We start from the raw sequence: 20,626 nt of genomic DNA, 5'->3' as shown, positions 1-20,626 counted from the left end.
TTTGTTGTGTTGACAGTATTGGGGTTGTAGTCAGGACGGAATCAAGGTGTAGGGAGAGGGAAGGCATTTTTCACAATTTATAAATTACTAGTTAAAATGAAATGGCCTTTTGGCATTCTCTGAAGTAGGCCATTATAAAAAACAAAAACAAAAAACAAAAAAAACACATTTGTTTTCCTTTCATTTTTGGCACTGTAAATGCATAACCCCTTTAGGAAAATTGTATATGGAGACTCACAGAATTTATTGCTGCATTCATTGAATGTGACAGGAATGAAAATGATTCTACAGAAAACAAGGAAGTATAAGTCAATTGTATTTTTTAATGCCCATAATAAAAAAAATTCCAATGCCGGCTTGGTATTATCTCTTGAGAAATATTTATTAAGCCCTCATTGTGTTTTGTGCTTAAAACAACAGAATGGGAAGGCAGGAGAAAGGAGATTAGAATGAAGACAGAACTAGTAAGGCCCCATTTGGTACGATCCTATTCTGTTTCTGCTCTAACTGGAGAGTACATGTCAGTGCCTTTTTTTTCAGGACCTGGTCTTTACTATCAGGGACACATTTAATCTAAAAGAAAGACCAGAAAGACAAACAACATGCAGGAGGAATATAAAAGTAAGATAGACATGCCTGGATGCTTCCAGTTAATATCATGTAGGAATGACAGAAATCTGAACCATCCAATGCTGGCTACCGAATTTACCATTTGATTTCCTGGATGCTTTGGACAAAGTTTTCACTTATAAACAAATCATGCATTAAAAAGTCCCCATTATAAGAACACCAATGAATAAGTAGCCGTTAACAATCACTGATTTTGGAGTTTAAAGTGTGATATTGCAGCTCATGCTATTAACTTGGACTATTGGAAAAAAGACTCTCTAAATATATTTTTTTATGATAGGGTAAGCACACATCCTGATTTTTAGTGGGCAAATACAGAAATATTTCTGCTGTCTCAGCATAAATATTATAGGATCTTTTTGAACTCTCAAAAGAGTCCCAATCTGGATGAAAAATTATATCTACTGATGGATCATGATGACTCTCATGAAGCAATCTTGATTTGAAGAAGATGGATCATTTTGCTTTCCAACTGAGTTGCATTTATTAAGCAACCTACTCTCAACTCAGTAATAATAACAGGAGTAGCAGTAATTTCAGCAAACAATATTTACTTTGTGATTTTTCTGTTGGGTAATATACTGGGCACTTTACATGCATTAGATCATTTAATTTTCACAACAACTTTATGGGTGAATAATATTATTGCCATTATGTAGTTTTTAAACAAAGAAAAGAAATGGAAGCATAAAAACAGTTACATGACTTGCTTATTGTCACACAGATACTATGTACTAAACTCAATGTTCAGAGACATTTTGGTCCTATTTTGTTCTGTGAACAAGAACCTTACATTATCATCCTGCAGTTATTTCTCTAGTTCCAGATGCACAATTGGAATAGACATGCTTATCAGCTGGTAGAATCTCCACACTGGTTTCCTCCGTGGTGGAGTGTGGGTCATTATGATGGGAAAGACCAAATGGAAGTCATTAGAACTGCTTCTACCTTGGAAGACATTTAATAAAAGGAATTTTGCATCCCTGAAGGAATTTCAGAGATTAGTGTCACTACCAAGAACTTGAAATATGCAGGAGCAAAGATTTCTACCACATCCCCATTCTGTTCTCTTATTTGGTCTGTGAAGAAGACAGATGAATCTTGGAGAATGATAGTGGGTTGCATAACATAAGCTTAACCAAATTGTGACTCCAATTACAACTATTGCATTGGACGTGGTTACACTGTTTGAACAAAGTACATCCCCCAGTCCTTGAAATGTAGCTATTGATTTGGCAAATGCCTTTTTTGCCATCCCTGTCTATAAGTCCCACCAGAAGCAGTTGCTTTCATCTAGTAAGGCTAGCAACACATCTGCATTGTTCTATCTCAGCAGTGTATCAAGTCTCCAGCTCTATGTCATAATTTAGTGTATAGGGAGGTTAACTGCCTTTCCTTTCCACAAGATGTTACAGTGGTCCATTACACTGATGACATTATGCCAGTTGGACCTAGTAAGCAAGATGTGGCAACTACTTTAGATTTATTAATAAGCTATGTGCATGTCAGAGGATGAAAAATAAATCCAACTAAACTTCAGGAGGCTTCCACCTCAGTGAAAATTCTAGGGGTCCAGTGGCATAGATCATGTCAAAATGTCTCTTCTAAGGTGAAAGAAAAGTAGTTGCATCTGGCCCTGTTACAACCAAGAAAAAGGTGTAATACCTAGTGTGTCTATTTAGATTATGGAAGTAACATATGCCTCATTTAGATGTATTACTTCAGTCTATTTACCAAGTGGCCCAAAAAACTGCTAAGTTTTCATTGGGGCCCAAAACAAAAGTCTCTGCAACAGGTCCAGGCTGCTCTGCCACTTGGGCCATGTGATTCAGCTGATACAATGGTGCTTGAAGAGTTGGTGGCAAATAAGAATAGTGTTTGGAACCTTTGGCAGTCCCCCATAAGTGAACTGCAACGTGGTCGTTTAGGATTTTGGAGCAAAACTGTCATCTGCATGTAACTACTCTCCTTTTGAATGACAGCTCTTGGCCTGCTACTGGGCCTTAGTAGAGGCTGAACACTTGACCATGGGCCATCAAGTTATCATGTAACCTGAACTGCCCATTAAGAGCTGGGTTCTTTCTGACCTACTAAGCCATATAATTGGGCATGCACACTTAATACTCTATTATCAAATGGAAGTGATGTATACATAATCAGGTTTGAGGAGGCTCTGAGACATAAATGAGTTACATGAAGTGATCCAAAGGCCCATGGTTCCCACTCCTGCTATAGTGCTTTCTCTCTCCCACACTGCAGCTATGGCTTCATAGGATGTTCTCTATAATCAGTTAACTGAGGAAAAGATGCATGGAGTCCAAGTCTCAAAACTGAAGAACTTGGAGTCCAGTGTTCGAGGGCAGCAAACGACCAGCACAGGAGAAAGATGTAGGATGGGAGTCTAGGCCAGTCTCTCCTTTTCATGTTTTTCTGCCTGCTTTATATTCACTGGCAGCTGATTAGATGGTGCCCACCCAATTAAGGACGGGTCTGCCTTTCCCACCCCACTGACTCAAATGTTAATCTCCTTTGGCAACACCTTCACAGACACACTCAGGATCAATACTTTGTATCCTTAAGTCGAATCAAGTTGACAGTATTAACCATCACACCTGGACTTTGTTTATAGCTGGTTCTGCATAATATGCAGGCACTACTTGAAGGTGGAAAACTGCAGCATTGCTGTCCCTCTGGGGCACATCCCCGAAGCACAGTGGTGAAGGGAAAGCTTCTCAGTGGGTAGAAGCTTGGACATTGCACCTGGTTGTATACTTTGCTTAAAGGGAAAAATGGCCAAGCATGTAATTAGCTCGATTCATGGGCTGTAGCCAATGTTTTGACTGAATGATCAGTGACTTGGAAGGAACAAAATTAGAAAATTGGTGACAAAGAAATTTGGAGAACTGGTATACAGATAGATCTTTCTGAAAGGGCAAAAAACATGAATACATTTGTCATTTGTGTCATGTGAATTATTATCAAATTGTGACCTTGACAGAGGAAAATTTTTTCATTTTCATTTTATTTTATTGATACTGTTGCCAGGCTGGAGTGCAGTGGCACCATTTGGCTCACTGCAACCTCTGACTCCTTGGTTCAAGCAATTCTCCTGCCTTAGCCTCCCGAGTAGCTGGGATTCCAAGCACACACCACCATGCCTAGCTAATTTTGTATTTATAGTAGAGATGGGGTTTCACCATTTTGGCTAGGATGGCCTCAATCTCCTGACCTCATAATCTGCCTCCCTTGGACTCCCAAAGTGCTGGGATTACAGGCGTGAGCCACTGCACCTGGCCATTTTTTTTTTTTTTAAGAGATGATGTCTTACTGTGTTGCCCAGGCTGAGTTGGCTATTCACAAGCGCAATCATAGCTCACTTCAGCCTCAAACTTTTGACCCTATGCGATCCTCCTGCCTTAGCTTCCAAGTAGCTGAGACTACAGGTGTATCAGTCAGGTTTCTCCAGAGGGACACAACTAATAGGATGTATATATATAGGAAGGGATGTTTATTAAGGAGAATTGACTCACACAATCACAAGGTGAAGTACCACAATAGGCCATCGGCAAGCTGAGGAACAAGGAAGTCAGTGGCTCAGGCTGAGTCCAAAAGCCTCAAAAGTAGGGAAGCCAGCAGTGCAGCCCTTCAGTCTGTGGCCAAAGACCCAAGAGCCCCTGGCAAACTACTGGTTTAAGTCCAAGAGTCCAAAGGCCAAAGAACCTGGAGTCTGATGTCGAAGAACAAGAAGCATACAGCACAGGAGAAAGATGAAAGCCAGAAGACTCAGCAAGTTGGCTTATCCCACCTTCTTCTGCCTGCCTTGTTCTAGCTGTGCTGGCAGCCGATTAGATGGTGCCCACCCACACTGAGGGTGGGTCTTTCCCAGTCCACAGACTCAAATGTTAATCTCCTCTGGTAACACCCTCAAAGACACACTCAGAAACAATACTTTACCAGGTATCTAGGCAAACTTCAATCCAATCTAGTTGACACCTAATATTAACCATCACAACAGGTATGCACTGCCATATCTGGCTTTGGCAGAGGAGGATTTTAATAATCAGCTCTAGTCAACCTCTTTCCGTAGCCACCTGAGTCATACCACAATGAGATTATAAACAAAGTGGCCACAGTGGTAGGGGTAGAGTTTGTGCATTGGCTTGGCAACATGGACTTGCATTCACCAAGGCTTACCTGACTATGGCTACTGCTAATAGGTCAGTCTGCTAGTAGCAGAGACCAACATTGAACCTCAGATATGATACCATTCCCAAGAGTAATAAGCTGGCTAGCTGGTGGCCGTTTGATTATATTCGACCACTTTCATTATGGAAGGGGAAGAGTTGTGTTCTCGTTGGAGTAGACACTTATTCTTAATACGGATTTGCCTTCCTTGCATGCAATGCTTTTGTCAAAACGATTATTCAGGGACTCACAAAATGCTTTATCCACTACCATGCTCCACACACACATTAATTCTGACTGAAGAACTCACTTTACAGCTAAACAAGTACAGAAATGAACCCATGCTCGTGGAATTCACTAGTCTTAACATGTTCCCCACCACCCTGAGGCAGCTGGCTTGACATATGGTGGGGTGGCTTTTGAAGACTCAGTTTTAGAACAAGCTAAATAGCAATACCCTGCATGGTTGGAGCAAGATATACTCTGATTCAGATATACTCTGATATATTCAGATATACTCTAAATCAGCATCCAACATATGGTACTATTTCTTTGGTAACTGGGATTCGTGGGTCCAAAAACCAAGGAATGGAAATGGGAATGGCACCACTCACTACCACCCCTACTGTCCCTTATCAAATGTTTTGCTTCTTGTTCCCACAACTTTATGCTCTTCAGGTCTATAAGTCTCAGTTCCACAGAGAAAAAAATACAAAACAAGAAAAAACACTTCTCGGCACTGTTTATGCTTCCACCAGTAGCATAAACAATTATTCCACTGAACGGAAAGTTAAGACTGCCACCCAACCACTTTGAATTCCTCATGTCTCTGAGTCAATAGGTCAAGAAGGGAATTACTGTGTAGGCTGGGTTGACTAATCTGGACTTCTAAGGGGAATTGGGCTACTATTCCACAATGTAGGTAAAAAAGAGTATTGCTAGAATACAGGAGCTCCCTTAGTGTATCTCTGTATTATGTCTTTTGATTATGGACAGTAGAAAACTATATACCCAAAGGACTATAAATCATTCTATTGTAAAGACACACGCACACGTATGTTCATCTCGGCACTGTTTGCAATAGCAAAGACCTGGAACCAACCCAAATGCCCATCAATATAGAATGGACAAAGAAAATGTGGCACATATTCACCATGGAATACTACGCAGCCATAAAAATGATTAGTTCATGTCCTTTGTAGGGACATGGGTGAATCAAAAACCATCATTCTCAGCAAACTGACACAAGAACAGAAAATCAAACACTATATGTTCTCACTCATAGGTGAGTGTTGAACAATGAGAACACATGGACACAGGGAGGGGAGCATCACACACTGGGGTCTGTTGGGGGTGATAGGGAAGGGACAGTGCGCGGGGAGGGATAACATGGGGAGAAATGCCAGGTATAGGTAATGGGGCATGGAGGCAGCAAACCACATTTCCATGTATGTACCTATGCAACGATCCTGCATGAACAGCACATGTACCCCAGAACCTAAAGTACAATTAAAAAAAAAAAGAAGAAAAAAAAAACCCTATAATCTAGGTAGGACTACAAACAACCCAGACCTTTTAGGAGTGAATTTTGAATCACCCTGCCAGTTAAAGATGACAACCTGCTGAGGTTCTTGCAAAGGTAATACAGAATGGGAGTAGAATAAGGTAGTTACAAATTCCAGCTAGAAACATGTGACCAGTTACAGAAACAAGGACTATAATTATCATGAGTATTTTCTCTTTATTTGCATATGTTTGCATGTATATACTCACAGATTGAACAAATATATTTGTTTTCTTTGCTTTTTCATTTTTTATCACATACCATCAGATGTATTGATTTTATATAATAATATTTAAGTTACAGGATATCAGGAAAAGAGTAAACATCACTCAAATATTTTACTCCCTCTTCTAGGGAATGGATTAGTGCATTTCAGTTGTATTCAGGATAATTGCATCATGTTAGGTGGAATTATAACCTTATTATGGCCTTTATTTGGAGATTAAGTGTGGTTTAAGGAGATGCGTACATGTGCCAAGCTGACAAGGGGTAAATTTAAGTTTACCACCCCATAACAACCCCATATAAGAGGTGGTTATTTTATGTGTCAATTTGATTACACTAAGAGATGCCCAGATAACTGGCAAAAAATTACTCTTGTTGTGTCTGAGGATGTATATGGAAGATATTTGCATTTGAATCAACAGACGGAGTAAAGATCTGCCCTCCCCAGTGTAAGCAAGCATCATTCAATCTCTTGAAGGCCTACATAGAACAAAATGGCAAAAGGAGGACAAATTCGTTATCTTCTTTGGAGCTAGGACATCCATCTTCTCTGGTTTTTAGCTCTTCAAACTCCAGTACTTACATCAGCGCCCCCCCTGACCCCACACCCAAGTAATCCTCAGGACTTTGACTTTAGACTGGGAGTCATTTCATTGGCTGCCTTGATACTCAGGCCTTCAGATGCAAACTGAATTGTGCTACTGGATTTTCTGGTTCTTCAGCTTGCAGATGGCAGATAGTGGGACTTTTCAGCCTCTACAATCACATGAGCCAATTCTTATAATAAATCTCTTCTTACCTGTCTACCCCCTCCTCTGTCTGTCTCCCTCTTTCCCTATTTCTCTCTCTCTAAAACATTATTATCCTATTGGTTCTAACTCTCTGGATAACTCTGACTAATACAGCATGGAATTTGGAGATGCCAGGATAAGGTTGGAAAGGTAAAGAGGAAAAGTATAAGTGAGTTGTTGAAGAAATGTAGGAAACAAATTGGGTCTAGCAGGACAGGACAGCAGAGCAGGCAGCATGCACAGATAGTCATGGTAGCAGTGGTCAGGAAAGGAGAATTTAAACAAGCGGTTGCTTGAAAAGGGAAGAAAAACCCTCCAAAGCACTCACAAAATTCGTAGGGAAGTTTGCTTCCTTCTTTTCTGCCATTGCTGTAACTCACTCTCCCAGACTGCTTTGAGTAACACCTTCATCCTTTTAAAGCCAAGTTTTATGTGTTTTGAATTACAGAAGCTAAAAGATAAACAGTGGGAGCATCTATAATTAGTTTTAAGAACAAATGAATGAAGTATTTTTTGTTCATTTATATCCTTCATTGTTTTCTGGATGTTTATGATCATCCTTTGCTCTCTTTGCCATGTTCTTAATTATTGTCGTCAGAATGATGAAAGAGTTTCATATCACAGGTGTTGACAGCAAACAAATCTGTGGCTTCAGAAAAGGAAGTTCCAGTCTAAAGACAAATGAATGTTTACAAAAGCAGAATAGATATTGCATTTATAGGGAGAATAGCAGATGTGATGCTCCAGAGCCCAGGTTCAGTACATTTGATATAAGGAACAGCTTCCATTCTGATTCTAACAAGAACATTAATTGTTCTCCTCGTGCGTTGTGTCTGGTGTTATAGCACAAACATTGCTCCCTTAATTAGATTTTGGAGGATTTAGAAAGGGCCCACTCCTGATCTAAATTGCTTCCCTTGTGATATTATTAGGTTTTATTTCAGCAGCCTGGAGGCAAACCCATCAACCAACCAGCAAGTCATACAGCATCCCTACTATGTGACTGGCTTTGCGTTAGGTGCTTTCTAGGAGCCTACAATTGAACTGAGGAGGCAGAACCTATACATATGAAATAGGAGATTAATAAAGGCTAAACAGTAGAGTTGACTCTCTGTGCCATAGAAATTCAGAGAAAGGAGAGATCAGTGTGGGCCAAATAGCCAAAGGTTTTTGTATTATTATCAATTATTATCATTATAACAGCAATGGCTAACATTTACTGAGCATTAAATGCCCACCACATGGCAGGTACTATGCAAAGCACTTTGTGTGCCTTCTCTGTTTCAATCCTCAGAACAACCCTTCTGTGATTTATATTTACAAAGAGAAAACAGCATTACATTATTATCCCCATTTTATAAATGAGGGTACTGAGTCTTAAAGTGGTTGTGTAATTTAACCCTGGTCACAGAGCTAGCAATGCCAGAATACACACTTGAATGCAAGTTTGTCTGACCCCAAACTAGTACACACATTACTAAAATATACATTGCCTTAGCTTTATAGAAGGATGCAGTACATAAAGTCAGCCTTTAAAAAACGTGTAGATTCCAAGAGTCAGGGGAGAAGAGGGAGAGCATTTGAACCGAAAAAAATGGCACATACACAATCCTGCAGACAGGAAAGAATGTGATATCTAGGGGGAGCTGGGGTAAAGGGCATATCAGTGTAGGAAGTTTGTGTCTTGGAGAAGTGCAAAGCTTGGGTAGAGCCACTTTGTATGACTGTGCACTGTGAATCTGCACAAATTGAGGTGTGGAGCAGAAAGCTGAGTAAGATACATGACAAGAAGTACTATTCAAGAAATTAGAATAATATTAGATAGCAAGAACTTTACATCAAATTGGAAAGCCAAGACACTCAGACACGCAACAGTCAGAGAAAAGGAATAAGATTAGTCAGGGTAGGTCTCTCATTCATTCACACTCTTCCTTCATTCATTCACAATGTTGTTCCTGATTCAAAGCAGTGCACTAGGAATTGTGGGAATTACAGAGATGAAAAAGATGGGATTCTTTCCCTCAAGCAGTTTGCAGTCTAGACAGGAATGATTTGAATTGGGGTTGTTAGAATATAAGAGAGTTAGGAGAAGGTAAAAGCAGAGAAGATCTTTGAAGAAATACTTAAACATTCTGAGTGGACTGAAGGCTCAAAGTAATAACTTACTCATTTATTGGTTTTATAACTATTTTTGAGCACATACTGTATGCTAGGTGTTGGGTGAAAATGCAGTTTTCTCATAAAACTTACATGTGAATAAAGGATAGAGAAGAATAAGGTGAGTTCACAGATGAATGTAAAATTAGAAGATCAGGGAAGTCCTTCCCGAGGAAATAAATTGAGATTGAGGAATAAACAGGAATTAAGCAGACATAGAAGGGAGGGCATATCATTATCACCACAGGCAAAGGAAAAGGTGGGCATATAGGAATGCTGTGTTTGGGGTGGAAGCATGGTAAAGAACTAAAGAAAGAGCAGAGCCACTGAAGCACAGGGAGTGACAGGGAACATAACATATGATGAGGCTGGGGAAAACCAAGCAATTGGCAGTTGTAGCTTTACCTTACGGGCAAGGGAAAGGTAGTGAAGAGGGTGAGAGGGCAGTGGTGGATCAGATTTGCACAATGTGGAGAAAGGACTGAAAGGCATCAAGAGTGAATTCAGGAAGATCAACTAGGAGGCAAAAGGTGACGGTGGTGATCTAAAATAGGGCAGTATAGAAAGTGTTAATAGGGTGAAGATGCAAAGGTCACAACTGGATGAATTATAATACATTATCTGAGGGGACCATGTTCTGGTAGAAATGCTATGGGTTTAGATGAAGTATCTTAGATAAATCCATGGAAAAATCTCAAGCAGGCATTGCATATATGTTTCTTGATCTGAAGGAGGGTTCTGAGCTGGGTGTATATATTTTTGTGACTCTATTGTGGAAGATCCATAGGATGCCAGCCTAATTCTGAAAGAAGATAATTATTGTTATTTTTGAGATGGAGTTTTGCTGTTGTTTCCCAGGCTGGAGTGCAATAGCGTGATCTTAGCTCACTGTACTCTCTGCCTCCCGAGTTCAAGCAATTCTCCTGCTCAGCCTTCCAAGTAGCTGGGATTATAGGCATGTGCCACCATGCCCAGGTAATTTTGTATTTTTAGTAGAGATGAGGTTTCTCCATATTGGTCAGGCTGGTCTCAAACTCCCGACCTTGGGTGATTTGCCAGCCTCAGCCTCCCGAAGTGCTGGGATTACAGGCATGAGTCACCGTGCCTGGCTCATAATTATCTTAATGAAGGCCGTTGTCTCAGTGGTCCAGCCATAATCTGTCTGAGGCTAAGCCTCTACCCAATATATATCCTCATCAATCAAGAATAACTGTCTGTGCTATTAATGTTTAGGGGTAGTAAGTAGGAAAGGCATATTAGAAACATTTCTACCATAATTTGATCTAAGAAATATTTAATGAATATCTGTTATGGATAAGGTCTTTTACTAAACAACGCAGGAGTTGAAATTTGAGGTTTGGAATCTCTCCTGTTGTTAAATAATGTGAAATCAGTGTGTTTGGTTCTCAATCAGTAATCAGTGACAACAAAAGCATGTGGGTGTGTTTTTTATGATCTTTATATCCTATCTTCTTCCTAAATAGAGGAGAGGTATATCAAGGCAATGAAAACTCAGGTTGAAAGGATAATCAATATACCAAGACCCTGAGAAATCACTGTAAGAAAAGGCAGGTGAGTTAGGATAAAGAAAAGAGACGGATATTTGCTTATACAGGCTTTACTTAGCCACTAGATAGAGGATTACATTTAGAAATGCAGTGCTCATGTGCAGAGATTTCATGACAACTCTGCATTCTTTATTGGCATTTTTCATCACAGTACCATTGGTTTTAATACTCATGACAATATACAGTTTATTTGCATGCAAGGCAGAATTCCTGTAAGGAATTTGAAATAATAGAACAAGTGTCTTCAATGCCAGTAACAACAGTATATGTACTATTTTTGGAAGAAAACATGTATCTGATGAAAGACATGTTGAGAATATATAAAGAACACTTACAACTCAATAATAAAAATAACAGAAAAAGTAGAAAGACAAACACCCTGATTTAAAAAAAAATAGACAACGTATTTAAACAGAGACTTCACCAACGAATTTTTATAAATTACTAATAAGCAGATGAAAATATAATTAACATCATTATTCTATAGGGAAATGCAAACTTAAACTATATCAAAATACCACTACACACCCATGAGAATGATTAAAATTTTTTTAACTGACAGTACCAAGTGTTGACAAGAATGTAAAAAGCTGGAGCTCATAATCTTCTTGTAGAAATGCAAAATGGTTCAGCCACATTAGGAGACAGTGTGATTGTTTTTCATTAGGTACTTTCCGTCAGTAATCCCACTTTTAAGTATTTACTCAAAAGAAATGAAAACATATATCCACAAGAGATGTGTATGTAAATGTTATAATAGTTTTACTCAGAATAATCAAAAACTGGGAACAATCTAAATGTTCATTAGATGATGTCTGGCTAAACAAATTGCATCTGTAAATGTAATACTATTCAGTAATAAAAAGAAAAGAACTACTGTTACGTGCACCAGTGTGAATGAATCTCAGGATCATTATGTTGTGTATAAGAAGCCGAGCATAAAAGCCTATTGTATAATTCCATTTATTGTTAAATTCTAGAAAAGACAAAATTAACAGGGACAGAAATCAGGTCAGCAGTTATCAGGAGTTGGAGGATATAATGGACTGACTGCAGAGGGGCATAAGAAAACTTCAGGGTGATACATGTTCTATCTTGATTTGGTGCTGGTTACATGTCTGTACATATTTCACAATGTTCATCAAAATCTATAGTTAAAATGTGTGAATTTAATGGGATGCAAGTTATACCTCAATAAAAGTGATTTTTTTTAAAAAAAAAGAAAAAAATGTAAGAAAGGTGGTCTTGGTATAAGAATAGATAAATTCACCAATGAAACAAAATAAACATCCAAGTATATATGAAAATTCAGTATATGAATAAGATAGTATTTCAAGTAATTGAAGATAGAATATTTAATAAATTATGTTGGATTAAATACTAGTGAATGTAAACAATATCTAAAGTACAAGTCCTGCTTACTCTTTATGTCAAAGTATATTTTTTGTCATATGTTTAAACATTTAAAAAGTAGAATGAAATAAAATTTAAATTTCCTTTCAGGGTATACATGTGTGTAACAGAGCATCCCCAGAATCCTCAATATTTGAAATAGCACATGGCCAATGACCAGGAATAAAAAGTGACCACTCATGCTTGCTGGGCTCACACTTGTCATAGTTAAGTGCAAACTCCTCAGCCTGGCCTCCTGGCCCTACACTACCTGTCTCCTTTTGGAAAAGTTTTTATTCTCCGAACTTCTGGCTTACTTTGTCCTGCAATGTGCTACACAATTGCTGTGGGGAAAAAAAAGAAAATGCCCCTAAACAATGCCTTATGTTTCCTGACTCTCTCCCCAATTATGCCATTCTTTCCCCCAAAGAGTTCTGTTCACTTCTTCCCAAATCCCACTCATTCTTCAGAGCTAGCTTTACCTATTGCTTTTGCCAAAGTTCTTCCAAAGTGATCTAATCCTCAATCTTATCCTCAGAATTCCCAAAGCATTTACTATCTGTGATTTCCAGCATTGTATTTTTAGTATATATGATTTTAGCATACCTGTATACATAGATGCATATATGCAAGCATATATTATAATATGATATGTGGGCCTAATTTACTTGTACAGTCAACCTAAAGAGTAAAGTCTCTGGTAGGTTACCTTCACGGAGGTGATGATCCTATTGGGATATGAAGAAAGTGAGTACTATTTATCCAGTGAGGTCCATGTCTGCTGACAGTTTCAACCTCAAAGTCTGTCCTTGTTTGGACTCAAAGTCTGTTAGATAAGTCCAGCTCTCCAGTGTGAGAGCTTTATCCACTCAGCATAAACTCTAAGACTTGTGTTTCCCCTGGTCATTCTCGTCTCCCTGTAAATTAAGGTTGCCGTCTCCTTGAAACCCTATGATTTTCTTCAACAAGTTCTTACCCGAATCATAATAACCAACATTTATGAAGAATATATTACATGTCAGGGTTGTCTAAGGTACCCAACACCATGAGGTAGATTCTTTTTTAATTATATTTTATGCTAGAAGTGTAAAACCTTTGAATCTGGATTAAAGTATACAGCAGATCTGAGACTCATTAACAAATGCATTTTTTAACATGATTGCAGAAGAGTAAGCAGTTACTTTATTAGTACAAAAATAATATAGCCATTTTATAACTCATATGACATTCAGCTTAATATAGACCAGGTGCTATTCTAAGCACTTTAACTTATTTGGTTCTCCCAATAAGCCTATAAGTTAACAACTAATGTTATCTTCATTTTTGACACTAAGAGTGAGCAACCTACCTGGGCCACATGGGTCATAAGTGGACGAACTAGAATGGGAACCCAAGAAGCTTGAAGTAAAGGCCTTCACTCACCACTACCACACACTATAGTAATGCTGTACACCTGTGGTACCCTTCACCTCTGCACCATAAGTCATACAGCTGTGAATACCTGCTGCATGCAAAAGCCAAACTTGGAAACAAACACAATGGAAAGCAGAGAAACAATCCCATGGGGCAAAGGAGGAGGATCTCGCAGACTCCAGAGTCTGAGAAGTAAGCAGACAGTGAGACAGAGTGGGTAGAAGGCGTGGATTCTCTTCCTTGTGATTTGCAGGTCAAGGGATATGCAAAGGCAGTTGGTGAGGACAAAGGCTAGATTGGCAGGAGGTGATAAATAGAAACTGAGAAAGAAGAAAGCAAAAATACTCTTATGAAAACTAGAAATAAAAGAGAATTAGAATGTTAATTTGAAAGTGTACTGAATAGAAAGTGGATTTGAAACTCTCAAGGTTTGGGGAATAACAGGGTGAATTAAACATGTATATAGCCAAACAGATTGAAAATGCTGGAAAGAGGGAATAATGCATAGCATCAAGACCAGTGGTGAATGTGGTTGCTTTAGAAAGGAGAACATATGAGTCTTCTGCCAACATTAAAGCAAGGAAGAGAAGAGGTGAGAATATCGAACCATTTTTGAAGCAAAGAGTAAAAACAAATCTTTATTTTCTCAATATATTTTTTAAATTTTTTAAATTAAAATTATTTATTTTACTTTGAGATGGAGTCTTGCTCTGTACCCAGGCTGGAGTGCAATGGCGCGATCTCGGCTCACCGCAACCTCCGCCTCCCGGGTTCAGGCAATTCTCCTGCCTCAGCCTCCTGAGTCGCTGGGATTACAGGCACGCACCACCATGCCCAGCTGATTTTTTGTATTTTTAGTAGAGACGGGGTTTCACCATGTTGACCAGGATGGTCTCGATCTCTTGACCTCGTGATCCACCTGCCTCGGCCACCCACAGTGCTGGGATTACAGGCTTGAGCCACCGCGCCCGGCTAAAAATTATACTTTAAGTTCTGGGGTACATGTACAGATCGTGCAGGATTGTTACATAGGTATACACATGCCATGGTGGTTTGCTGCATCCATCTCCCCTCATCTACATTAGGTATTTCTCCCAATGTTATCCCTCCCCAATTTCTCCACCCACTGCTATCCCTCCCCTAAACCCTCATACTCCCCAACAGGCCCCGGTGTGTGATGTTCCCCACCCCGTGCCAAACTAATAAAAAAGAAAAGAGAGAAGAATCCAATAGATGCAATAAAAAACGATAAACGGGATATCACTACCGATTCTGCAGAAATACAAACTACCATCAGAGATTACTACAAACACCTCTATGCAAATAAGCCAGTAAATCTAAAAGAAATGGATAAATTTCTGGACACTTACGCCCTCCCAAGACTAAACCAAGAAGAAGTTGAATCCCTGAATAGAGCAATAACAAGGTCTAAAGCTGAGGCAGCAATTAGTGTACCAACCAAAAAAAGTCCAGGACCAGACGGGTTCACAGCCGAATTCTACCAGAGGTACAAAGAGAACATGGTACCATTCCTTCTGAAACTATTCCAAACAATACAAAAAGAGGGAATCCTCCCTAATTTATTTTATGAGACCAACATCATCCTGATACCAAAACCTGGCAGAGACACAACTAAAAAAGAAAATTTCAGGCCAATATCCATGATGAACATTGATGCAAAAATCTTCTATAAAATACTGGCAAACTGAATCCAACAGCACATCAAAAAGCGTTTCCAACACGATCAAGTCGGCTTCATCCCTGGGATGCAAGGCTGGTTCAATATAACCTTATTCTTGACTACCTGAAGCTATGCTTTATGGATACAGGGTTTTACTATATATAACTCTGCTAAGAAAAATAAGCAACTCATCTTCAAAGACACTATACAATGAAATAAAAACACCAACAATATACCTTCTTTCCCCTCATATTGAGGGATTGTAACATTAAATTTTCCTCTTGCTTCCAAAACATTACTTGCCCCTTGCATCCTTTCCTTCAGCATATGTAGGGCTTTTTATCCAAATAAGTAATCAACCAAATCTCTTGCTTCCCTTCTTCCCTTCTCTTTAGAGCTAACCATGTCACTGACTCCATCATTACTCACTGACCCTTTAACACACTGCAGTCTGACTTCCAACTCCACGTCCCCAGGAAAATACTCCTATGAGATCATTCACCACTTACATCTAAGGACACATCCCTGGACTATTCCTGTTTTAACTCACCCTGTCCTTGATCTCATCCTCTCTTGATGGTTCTTTTCCCATCTCTCTGATGGAACTGTGTAATTCTCTCTTATAATTTCTTATTCCATCTGCCCACTAAAAACCAGTGTTCCCTGAAGTCCTCTTATAGGTCATAATCTAAAACTTTCTGCATATATTAGGCTCATAAACCAAAAGAAAGAAGTGTGAAGAAGAAACTCAATAAGTTGTCTGGAAATAAATGCTGAAGAAGAAGAAGGGACAATATTGGGATGATGAAAAGTCTGGGACCTTTAAATTAAATAAGGTAAATTTAAACTGATTGGGAACCAAAGATGAAACTGTCACATAAAGACTTAGGAAGTTAGGGTGAGTTTTGGCATTTCTGTGTGACTAAACTGGAGACTATGGACAAGGCTGAAGGGTCTAGGTCTGTTCAATTTGGATCAGAAGATCTGATCAGGCGTCCTGGTCCACACCAGGCTAATGTTGCCACAGAGGTCAGTAGGGACCCCAAACTCTCACTAGTAATCACCCTTTTTGAAAACTAGACTTTTTAAAGATGTTGATATAAAGCTATATTGTCTTCCTAGGAAAAAGTATATATTCACATAGATATGAATTCATGAAATTTACAGTATTTTACCATAAACTACAGAAAGCTCCAACTTTTGCAGGCAGGCAGAATGCCCCGCATGTTAAGTTTATTCATATTTTGTTCAGAAATCCCTGCTGATTAAAGTATCACAGTTCTTGGCAATTGATTTTTGAAAAAACTGCACTTTGTTCATTTTTTGTTCTCTAAATACTATCCTATTCAGCTGCCTTAAATTTAAGGCTATAAAGGAAACACAGTGATTGTCCTATTACCGTATGTCTGTCTGTTCCGTAAAACTCTGACATGTGTTTGGCTTCAATTCACAACAGTTCTCAATTCAATTACTCTCTCACAACCAAATACTTTTGGAAAGCTTTCTATATGACTAAAATACTGTTGTATTATCCAAGAAGGAAAAAAGAATCTTTAATTTTGTCAATAATAGATCACCGTATGTTCTTCTCAATAGAGAATGCCTTGGTATAATACTTGGAAGTCATTGTCTTTATTAAGGCATTTCCTTCTCACTCATATCTGAGGAAAACATGGTCTGGTGGTGACATGTACTTACTTCAATCTTTTATAACAAATGTTCGTCTAATCACTCATTCAAAAACCTTTTTTATCTTTACTCACCGAAATGCCTGGTTCTATGCTAGATCCATACGATAGAATAATGAATAAGAAAATTCTTTCTTTCAAAGGGCTGAGTCTCTTAGCAGACATAACATGTATATATTTAATAGATAAGGACACAGTATAGTAATCAGTGGTTCTTAACCTTGGCTTTATATTAAAATCACCAGTGAGACTTTTTAAGAAATGATGCTGGGAAGAGAGGTTCTGATTTAAATGGTCTAGGGCAGTATCTGGACATCAGTATTTGTTATCAACCCCCACGTAAATCTAATGTGTAGCCTCTGTTATGGAGGAAAATACAAGGCACTGTGAAAGCAATTAGCATTTAGCATGGACCTAGAGTAAATATCTGGAAGAAGCAATCACTGAACTGATTCATTCAGTGAAGAAATACCAAATTGAAGCAGAGAGAGGGCTCTCCCAACCAGATGCATCAGTATATCCCACAACATGAAAATGTGAGGGCATGTAGTGGGTTCATTCACACTTTCACTCAGTTAATTCTTATTGAGTGCCTTCTATATCCCAGGCACTGTCCAAGCACCTAAGATCTAGGCCCAGTAACCATACAAAAATCACCCTGCTCTCATAGAAATTATAGTCTGATGGTAAATACTGATAACATACCATTAATTGCAATAATGTTTACATTACAATTTTGACAATTTTTATAAAGAAGTGCAGGAAATAGGTTCTAGTTGCATCAGACCCTAGTCACTCTGGTAGGCCAGGAAGTTTCATATGAGGAACTGATATTTAGGCTGAAACTTGAAGGATGGGCAGGAGGTGGTCAGTAGAAGTGGGAATTGAACACAGAGAGCTGCTGGCAGAGAGAATAGTTTTGTGGAAACAATGAGGAATGCATGGCCAGTGGGTGCTCAAAGCACAATGAATCATGGGAGATTGGTGGAGTGTGAAGAAGGAGAATGTTTCCTAGGGTGGTCAGATTACCCAGGACCTTGTAGGCTGTGCTGAGTCCTGAGTAGATCCCATGCTGCACCAGTGACACATCTGTTAGTGCATCTCTTGGTAGTTAACACAGTATTTCCACAAATATCTCAGTGTCTAAAATACAGTCCTGTATTTTAGATAATGTTCAGAGATGCTAGTTGACTTGCCCAAGTTTACACAGCTTAAAATCAATCTGCAGAACAAAGATTAGAACCCATTCCTGGTGACTCCAGGTCTGAGCCTCTTGTCATCATATTACAACTAATACTTTTGTTTATGACACTGTGTATATTACATGCAACAAAGAAAGGTTGTTTTGGTAAATCTAGAATCACTTGTCTAGGTTTTATGATAGTACAAAGATGTCTGGAACACTTAGTTGTTTGTTTTTATAAGAATGACAGAATCAAAGGATGAAGGGCAGATGTTTCAGGCCATAGAACAGTAGCTAGTCAGAACTGTCTACATGAAAGGAATCTATGAAGACAGATCTTTGTTCAGAGCTAGAGGGACCTTATTTACTCAGAAACTGCTTGTGAGAGGATATGAACACTTGTGTTCCCTAGGTCCAAATGTGAAGAAAAGAAAAGCTTCTTATTGAAATTTTTGTGATGAAAAGGAGTTGTGTCAAACAAAGGTCCTAAGGAAGCCGTGGGAGCACTCAGGAAGTGGGCAACATATAGGCAGGCTTTTACACTGCTCCAGAGCCTCATCCTATCTGTGTTATCTTGGCCAGAGGCAGGGGTAGGGTCTGGTGAAGCTGGGGGAGAGGAGCTATACCTGCCAATCAAAAGCTGCTTCCACTTGGCCCAGGACTATGTTTACTGACTGCCAGATTTCTGGTGGGGACAGATCAGGGCCACAAGCTTTCCCTAGTGACACTTCCAGGAAATTTACATAGTGTTTGCTTAAGTGGCAAAGATTCCTGATAGATGTGGGACAGATAGCAAATACTCCTTCTTGTCACTTTCTCACAATTTGGACTGGTTAGACTGTAGTAGCTATCACCATAAAACAATACACAGAGAAATGTTCTCTACAGACATTATATAGGGACACAAACTATGTATTTAAATACGCAAACCATTAAAGAGTCAAACCCTATCTAGACACAACTAAATACAGGAAAAGTAACATCTGGTGACATGTTAAAAATGTCAAACTCTTAAATATTTCTATCTATATTCTAAACTTGCAAAGTCATAATGCATATCTATTGTAGAGAATAGAAGCCACATAGTTTTGCATCTGGGTGAGCGTCACAATTCCTGGAATATAGCCAGTGGCTTCTTAAACTCATGATGATGGCACTTGAGCAAGCACCCAGTGAGGCTGACTAGGCTTTCAGCTCATCGGCCCTTGGCCCACTCCCACTCCACTTGCACAGTCCACCCAGTGGGTGGATGTGCGACAACGCGCGTCTGCTCTGCTGCTTGCCATGGGGTCCGCTGCCCTGAAGGCCACAGCCATGGTGATTTTTCTTCATGGATGGGGAGATATCGGGCACAGATGGGCAGACTTTGCAGGTATCAGAAGTTCACATATCAAATATATCTGCCCACATGTGCCAGTTATGCCCGTGACATTAAATATGAACATGGCTATGCCTTCTTGGTTTGATGTTATTGGGCTTTTACCAGATTCGCAGGAGGAGGAACCTGGAATTAAACAGGCAGCAGAAAATGTAAAAGCTTTGGTAGATCAAGAGGTGCAGAATGGCATTCTTTCTGACAGAATTATTTTGGGAGGATTTTCTCAGGGAGGAGCTTTATTTTTATGGACTGCTGTTACCACACAGCAGAAACTGACAGTCAGTGCACATGACTGCTGGATTTCATTTTGGGCTTCCTTTCTAAAGAGTCCTGTGAATGATGCTGATAGAGATATTTCTATTCTCCAACGCGTGGAGATTGTGACCCATTATTATCCAGATGTTTGGTTTCCTTATATCTTTTTTCTTATTTACATTGGTAAATCCAGCCAATGTAAACTTTAAAACCTGTGAAAGCATAATGCACATTTCATGTCAACAGAAAATGATTGGATGTCAAGCAATTCACTGATAAAATTCTACCTCCAATTGATTAGCTTCAGTAAGAGGCCTTGTATAGAAGTACACAGCAGTGTTATAGTGGAATATATACTTTTTCCAGTGTCTGATTTTCAAATTTTTAAAGTTTTCAGTGTTTAAATGTTTTGCAAATACATACCAGTGACACCTTATAGGAAATTTATCCTGTCTCCTCATGAAAAATGTAGGATCTTTTATTTACCTATATTCTTATGACTCAGAATATATTCGT

General features: G+C 39.1%; 1 pseudogene; it reads left to right on the top strand.

The window, feature by feature from the left end:
* The first annotated feature begins 16,542 nt into the window (after window positions 1-16,542).
* LOC108288648 lies at window positions 16,543-20,411 on the top strand (annotated as a pseudogene).
* Window positions 20,412-20,626: the final 215 nt, after the last annotated feature.

Source organism: Cebus imitator, unplaced genomic scaffold (assembly GCF_001604975.1).
Source record: "Cebus imitator isolate Cc_AM_T3 unplaced genomic scaffold, Cebus_imitator-1.0 Scaffold381, whole genome shotgun sequence".
NCBI classification, from domain to species: Eukaryota; Metazoa; Chordata; class Mammalia; order Primates; family Cebidae; genus Cebus; species Cebus imitator.
The sequence above is the reverse complement of the archived record's forward strand: the minus strand, read 5'-3'. Positions and strand labels throughout refer to the sequence as shown.